At 36.6% G+C, this 8,494-nt stretch overlaps 1 protein-coding gene across 1 annotated transcript in view; it reads right to left on the reverse strand.

Annotated features, from left to right (window-relative positions):
- Positions 1-8,494, reverse strand: part of LOC118765165 — a 72,341-nt gene that overhangs the window by 34,933 nt on the left and 28,914 nt on the right. The window lies entirely within an intron of this gene.

Raw genomic sequence — 8,494 nt, forward strand, 5'->3', positions numbered from 1 at the left:
GAGTATGATCATATTCTCATTATCTTCTGGCTATTAAGACAGTTATTATCTCTAAGCAATGAAGGTTTTTCTATCTGAGGACTTTCTAATTCAAAATTACTTTTTGTAAAAACTCTGAGCACGCGTGTGTGTATGTATGCGTGTACGTACGTCTGATGTAATCTCTAAGCAGTATTTTCCCTATTGCAGTACTCCAAACAAAAAAACCACAAGTTTCGAGAGCGGCAATGGCTATGTATTACAACTACTAATACTACTCTGTAAGCCTAATATATGTTACAACATTTCCCTCTTTAAAACTTATAAAGTATTAATATAAATAACAACCTTAATGCCAGATAAATCTATTTATCTTTCCGAGGATAAATCTCAAGCTCTGTAACACCGAAATCGACCAGAAGTTCTCTCAACGCAAACTGTTAGTTTTGATTTATTGATCAAACACTCTACTAAGACTGCTAACTAGACTAATTTATAACTTTCCACACGGGAGAAACAACGCTGGCAACTAATTACTCATCCGTTTTGACACGTACATATGCAATCTTTACGATATATATATATATATATATACGCATTACGCTTACGCATTATTTACGAGATATGGATATGCATTTTATACTCTTAGGTAAAGATATGCAATATTTTCCGTATTTTATACAGAGCAGATGCTTACATAATATTTGACATAGAAAACGAAGCAGATTTTTTCCTTTTCTTTACCTGTGATCGAGTGGTGATGAACAGAAAATAAAATAAGAACAAGTGCACCAACTTTGGAAAGATACTTAAAGAATGTCTGTGCTCTTGTTTCAAATACACTAAACCAGTTACTGCCTCCGGATATTCAGGTTGAAATTATTCGCATTAAAATTTAGTGATACTTAGGGTACTATTGTTAAAAGTTGCTATAAATGTCTTCACACAAAGTGAATACCTACAGTGTTAGGCGTGGCTGTGTTGAAAAAAGTTTGCTTATAATCACATGGTTCCGGGTTCAGTCTCACTTCATGGAACCTTGGGCAACTGTCTTCTACTATAGAATCGGGCAGAGAAATGCCTTGTGTATGGATTTACTAGACAGAAAATGAACGCAACCCGAATTTTGTTTGTTTGTGTGTGTGCTTGTTTGTATGTTTGTCCTACACCATTTGACCACTGATATTGGTGTGTTTATGTCCCCGTAACTTAACTGTTCAGCAAAAGTAACCGATAGAATAAGTACCAGGCTGTTAAAAAAGTAAGTCCTGTGGTCTATTCGTCCGATTAAAATTCTTCAAGGCGTTATCTCAGCATGGCTGCAGTCTAAAGACGGTTAATGATGAACACGATTAGGTTTATTATCTCCCCTGTTTGAAACCTAACGATTAGGTTTATTACCTCCCCTGTTTGAAACCTTAGGACACAAAATGCTTGTATCACATAGCCAACTAGAAACGGTGTTTCCTGGGGCTAAATAGCTGTAGCATTCTTCCCTTTCCTGGGACTGCCACATTAAGTTGCTAACAAACCATCACAGTTTGTTTCGTTTTTGAATTTGGTTTGCAAGATTCTTTGTGTGAGTTCGTGTGTTGAAGCATATTCTGTTGTGTCTGGGGAGAGTCATTTTCTTTTCGTGCCCTATAATTTACTACGCTCACAGGTAAAATTTCCACCTATCTCTTATTTTTATTTTCCTAAAGTTTTCGTTGCATCTTGCAAACTTTTCACTAGTATTGACGAAAATTTTAGGAAAATAAAAATAAAAAAGAAGTGGCAATTTTACCGTGCGTGTGTTAAATTATAAGACACAAAAAGAAAATGACTCTCCCCAGACACGACATCACAGTTTGGTTTGTCTCTCAAATAAATCTGAACATAACAACTCGTCACTGAATTCTATAAATCTTTGGGTGCGGTTTATTCTCACAGAAAATCTTAAAATATTTCGATATATGATCTTTACGCTCTGCGTTACTGACACAGCAAGGTTTCAACGCAAAATTGCTGTTTGGCGTTTCTCGTCACAATTATTTCTTTCTCCAAACTTTTCTCTCTATCATTTCAGAAATACGCTAAACCAGTTACTGCCTCCGGATATTCACGTTGAAATTAGGCTGAAGAATGATTTTAACGTATATGCGTATGCACATACGTTTGCAATAGTTCCATACATACATACATACCTGTCTACCTATTTACCTACCAGGTGGAGGCGCAATGGCTCAGCGGTTAGGGCAGCGGACTCGCGGTCGTAGGATCGTGGTTTCGATTCCCAGACCGGGCGTTGTGTGTGTTTATTGAACGAAAACACCTCAAGATCCACGAGGCTCCGGCAAGGGGGTGGGGGTGGGGGGCGAACCCGGCAGTACACTTTCGCCACAACTTTCACTCTTTCTTCTTATTTCTGTTGTACCTGTATTTTCAAAGGGGCCAGCCTTGTCTCACTCTGTGTCACGCTCAATCTCCCCACGAGAACTACGTTAAGGGCATACGTGTCTGCGGAGTGCTCAGCCACTTGCACGTTAATTTCACTAGCAAGCTGTTCCGTTGAATCGGATCGACTGGAACCCTCATCGTCTTAACCGACGAAGTGCCATGATTTACCTATCGACATATGATTATATTTCCAATTAAGATTCAGTTGAATTAGGTACTTAGATTGAGGCACCTTGCTAGGTCGATCTAAATATTTTTTTTAAATGGTTATATCCTTATGTTTGAAGTCTATGCGGTCGCCTGACGCGAACGGTTTCTTCAATGGAAGTAATGTTTTCATTAATCAATTAAAGGATCAGTTAGAAATGGTTGTAATGAATTGACACCTGTACATTTTGTTACTTATTTACTTAAATATATATACCTGCGTACACACGTGTATATATTTATATTCTTTTTTATTTGTTTCAGTCATTAGACTGCGGCCATGATGGAGCACCGCATTTAGTCGAACAAATCGACCCCAGGACTTATTCTTTGTAAGCCGAGTACTTATTCTATCGGTGTCTTTTTGCCGACCGCTAACTTACAGGGATGAAAACACACCTACATCGGTTGTCAAGCGATAGTGGGGGAACAAATACATACGCACAATCATATATATATATATATATCAGAAGCACTCCGTCGGTTACGACGATGAGGGTTCCAGTTGATCCGATCAACGGAACAGCCTGCTCGTGAAATTAACGTGTAAGTGGCTGAGCACTCCACAGACACGTGTACCCTTAACGTAGTTCTCGGGGATATTCAGCGTGAAACAGGGAGTGACAAGGCCGGCCCTTTGAAATACAGGTACAACAGAAACAGGAAGTAAGAGTGAGAGAAAGTTGTGGTGAAAGAGTACAGCAGGGATCACCACCATCCCTGCCGGAGCCTCGTGGAGCTTTAGGTGTCTTCGCTCAATAAACACTCACAACGCCCGGTCTGGGAATCGAAACCGCGAGTCCGCTGCCCTAACCACTGGGCCATTGCGCCTCCACACATATATATATATATATATATATATGACAGGCTTCTTTCAGTTTCCGTCTACCAAATCCACTCACAAGACTTTGGTCGGTCCGAGGCTATAGGATAAGACGCTTGCCCAAGGTGCCACGCAGTGGGAGTGAACCCGGGACCATGTGGTTGGTAAGCAAGCTACTTACCACACAAAACAAATGACGAAAACAGGTATAAGAACAACAAGCAGGTGTATTTGTCTAACGCTAAGGAAGAATGGAAAAGTCTTTTACGATTCTATCTATCTGCGCTCTTCGACCGAAAGGAGGGAGAGAGAGAGAGAGAGAGAGAGAGAGAGAAAGAGAAAAAGAGATAAAGAGAGAGGGAGAGAGAGAAATTGATAGAGAAGAGAGTCTCCTATGTTTGAAATCTGTTATACCGTTAATTATAATTCAAATTTAAGAATGATAATCACACATTTCAACTATTTGAAATGAAGCCAGCAACTGTCAGATTGACGTTAGTAGTATCATTTACAACTTAAAACAATTGATAGTCGATATCTGTGGTGTTTAGTGGTATATTACCAAGTATATATACAATTAATCAGGATTAATTCGGATGAAATATCCGAAATTACTATAATGTTATTTTAAAAGAAATACAGACACGTATATGTTATAAAACCGATTACATCCTTTGGAATTAAATGTGTCTCTACAAGTTAGCTATCTAACATCGTGTTTAGTGGTTGATGCGTTATCAAGAGAGTCTCCTCTCAAAGTTAATAGTTTGCAATGAAAAAATTTTAACATTTAAACTGCATTAAACTGAGTCCTCTAAACTATTGATTGTCGCTGCAGCCAAACTTTACATCCATTAAACTACGTGACTAGAAAACCAAAATCATGATATATTACCCATAAAGCTAATGCTATTGTCTCTAAGAAAACTAATTTCAGACTAAATTAATCAGAAATTTTACAATCTTTAGAGCGACTGATGTTCACTTAGCTCAAACTTTAAAGTCTAATTTATATAAAAGCTTGAATGCGGACGATTGCGAAACAAATTGGATTTTGTCTTGGACGATTTATGATTTATCACCAAATATCGCTCAAAGAAACTTTTTATCTTAAACAAACGTCTGAATTTGTAGTCTTGCGATAATCTATTGCTGATATGTCAAATGGGATTTTTATGTGCACTTTTTATGTTTTATTTCATCAACTATAAAATGATGTGGGAAGACGAAAATTTCAATTAAGAAAATCGTTATAACGAGCAGTAGGAGGAGAGAAATTAAAAGTATAATCTAATCAATCGCCACAGATGACAAGATTGATTAAATGACGGATTAAATACCTTCTGGTATTTGGTTACATCATTTTGCCTCAGTTTAAATGCTGCCAGATACTTTGCTTTTCAAAATCGATATAATCGATCATTCCCCAATCACCAAGAGAAAATGTGTGGCCTTTAAACTTATGTTAGAAATCAATATTGTAAGCCGATCAGGGCGGTAAACTGGCAGAATCGTTAGCACGCGGAACAAAAGGCTTAGTGGCATTTCGTCCATCTTTACGTTCTGAGTTCAAATTCCGCCGAGGTTGACTTTGCTTTTCATCCCTTCGGGGTCGATGAAATAAGTACCAGTTAAACAGTAAGGGTGATCTATTCGACTCATCCCCTCCCCCAAAATTACTGTCTTTGTGGTAAAATTTGAAACTATTATCATTATTATTATTTATAAGGAGTCGAGCTGGCAGAATTGCTAGCACATTGGGCAAAATGCTTTGCAGCATTTCATCCCTCTGTACGTTCTGAGTTCAAATTCCGCCGAGGTCTACTTTGCCTTTCATCCTTTCGGGGTCGATAAATTAAGTACCAGTTGAGGAATGGGATCGATATCATCGACTTAACCCCAAATCCCGAATTTGCTGGCTTTGTGTCAAAATTTGAAACCAATATTATAAGCTGATCAAGTTTTGTAGGTTGGAAGAATTGGTAGAGTTTTGAAAAAAATGTCATGTGGATTCAGTTCATCCCTTCACATTCTGAGTTCAAATCACGCCAAGACTTACTTTATTTTTCACCTTTTTCGCAGTATAAATCAAGTACTTGCTTCGATACAATTGACTTTACCTTCTAAAAACGTACAGCATTGCGCCTAAGTTAGAAATCAATAACATAAGTTGATTATTAAGAGCCTATCTCAAACAGAACAAACCAGACAAACAGCGTACGTGCAATTGCACGCCTCCAGGGTATACGATGTATACAAGAAGAATTTTAAACGATCGATTTTTTTTTTATTACAAAATTCAAAATATACCTAAAACTAATATAACGGTTCCGATCAAATATCCCAGATATTCCCTTAAACTCGTTGCATGATTCACAAACAATTATGAACAAACATGAAAAGTCCTGTTGGAAATTAGAGTATTTGGTATTATCTATCGATATACAGACAAATATTTCGAAAGCCAAGAATGAAATGAAAAAAAAGAAAAACATGATGTAACTTTCAGTTGCACGAAATAGTGAAAATGTTGGTATCTAATATCTGCGTTAAACATGACGATCATACCAAAAACGAAAAAAAAAAAAAATCTCGTTATATTTTCTTTTTTTTATTTCATTTTATTCATTTTTTTTGATTTGGCTTTATTTCTTTCTTTTCGATGTTTACCACGTTTTATCTATTCATCTGGGCGATAACGACTTGCGAAATATGAAACCGATCTCAAAATTGAATAATATTGTTGATACCAAACAATATTATATTATCACACAAATACTAACGTGAGTGATTCTTAGTTCTTGTTGGAGGCGGAGGTTCGGCAGAATCAGTAGAGCGCCGGACGAAATACCCGTTTTTAGTTAAATTCTTCTACAATAACCATTTACGAGTTTACTTCACTCGTTTGTTTTCTTTTCCTTCTTAAATTGTTGATTAATTACAATATCTGCCAATTACGGGGTGTTAATTTAATCAAGTACAGACTTAACAGTATTGCTTTCTGCCTAGTTACTGCAATCATCATTTCGAACACTTTTATGTTGCATGTCATAAAGTTAACGAAAAACCTAAGTCTATTTCTGCAATGCATAGTTTTTCGATAAACTAGAATGAAGGAGATTAATGAATTCCACAAAATGGGGAAGAACATTTTTTGTTCATTGCATGAAACGAACTATAAAAACAGCTATTTACGTTGTTGTGCTGATGAATATAAGGTCCAAACGTAATCTCTGCTCCGTCCATACCTTGATTATCATATAACCAGAAATAATCAAGAAACTTTTACGACAGATAAAGTTTGAATACATATATATATATATATATATATATATATATATATATATATATATATATATATATCACTGAAATCGTTGATAAAAAATCTGCCCACGAGTTAAGATCTACTACTACCATGTTTTTATTGATGTAATTCACCTCTCTGTCTATATACCTACCCTCTTTGTAATGTTGACAAATGGAATAAGTATAAAAATGAACATTGTCAATTTAATTTAAAAAAATTTCATATGTGGCTGAAGAGTGCTCTACATTTTAAAACTGATGTAATACTTACATTAATTAAATGAAGTAGCATGAAACGATTGTACTACACTACCTTGGATATCCTTGTTGCTTATTTTGATTATGTATATATATATATTATAAAGAAAATGGAGCGTTTGAATACAGTAAAGTCAATTTATTTACATAACTGTCGATTACATGAGGCCTACAATCATTTCAGTATCCAATTTCATTCATTTTACAATTGCATTATGAATTCAAATGGTAGAGATCTCTTCAAGGCTAAAATCGACATATTTCTTTACATTCTAATAGATGGTGTTCATTATAGACTAAGATAGCATCATGCATTTTTGTGTGTGTGTAAGTATATTTGGCTTTAAGCTTAATCGCCTTATGTGTCTTCTTTCTCCATGTATGTGTCTGCGTCAGCTTATCTGTCTTTGCAATTTTATACCCAAAATAGTCAGATGTCAAGTTTGACCATAGCATTAACACTAGTCATATATATATATATATATATATATATATATATAAAACTTAGATATGTTTCGACCAAAAATTGGTCCAGGCCATGTCTAACTTAATAGCACCACCTGATAGGATTATTCGAATCCTGTTTAAGGCAAGTTTTGTTCAAGTAGTGAGTTCTTGTTGGGTGAGTTGTATCAAGTTTTGTTCAAGAAGTGAGTTCTTGTTCGGTGAGTTGTATCCAATTATGGGTGGCTTATCTGGTATTCTTTTAAGGAATCTATCCAGACTCCGTTTAAAGTTGATAGGATCCTTTTCCTCTTTGATCTCCCTTGGGACAATGTTAAATAGGGCAGGGCCTGTTGAGGAAAAGAAATTATGTTGCAGTGTACATGTATGTTGTGATCTTGAATTGGGCAGGGGATATATGGCCCGTGGTCCCAGTCTTGGATGAACCTTGAAGCTAATGTTAAGGTCGTTTGGGCAAAGTTGGCCGTATATTCTCAACATCGTACAAATGATGTACCGCTCACGGCGACGCTGGACGGAGTAAAGTTTCAAGGCTTTAAGGCGATCCCAATAATCGAGAGCAGCCATGCCTTCAATTCGTTTAGTGAGTGCCCTCTGGGGTGACTCAATTCTGGAGATGTTTTGTCTTGTATGGGGAGACCACAATGGGCAGCAGTATTCAAGGTGTGGCCGTACAAAGGAGGAGAAAAGTGGTATGATGACACCTTGTTCTCTGGACCGGAAAGTTCTTAAGATCCAGGAACTCATCCTACGCGCTATATCGACCTTCTTGTTGATGTGTGCACTCCAACTGAGATATATATATATATATATATGTGTGCGTGTGTGTGTGTGTGTATAGTTCAAATTTAAAGAAAACAAAAGACGAAAACAGGTGTAGGAATAACAAGAAGGTGTATTATTTTAATGCTCGGGAAAAATGGAAGTCTCTTACGTTTCGAGTTGACGCTCTTCGACAGAAAGGAATAAGAGAAAATAAACTGAGAGAGAATGAAAAGACGGAGAGAGAGAGAGCAA

This window comes from Octopus sinensis, linkage group LG1 (genome assembly GCF_006345805.1).
Source record: "Octopus sinensis linkage group LG1, ASM634580v1, whole genome shotgun sequence".
Lineage (NCBI taxonomy): Eukaryota > Metazoa > Mollusca > Cephalopoda > Octopoda > Octopodidae > Octopus > Octopus sinensis.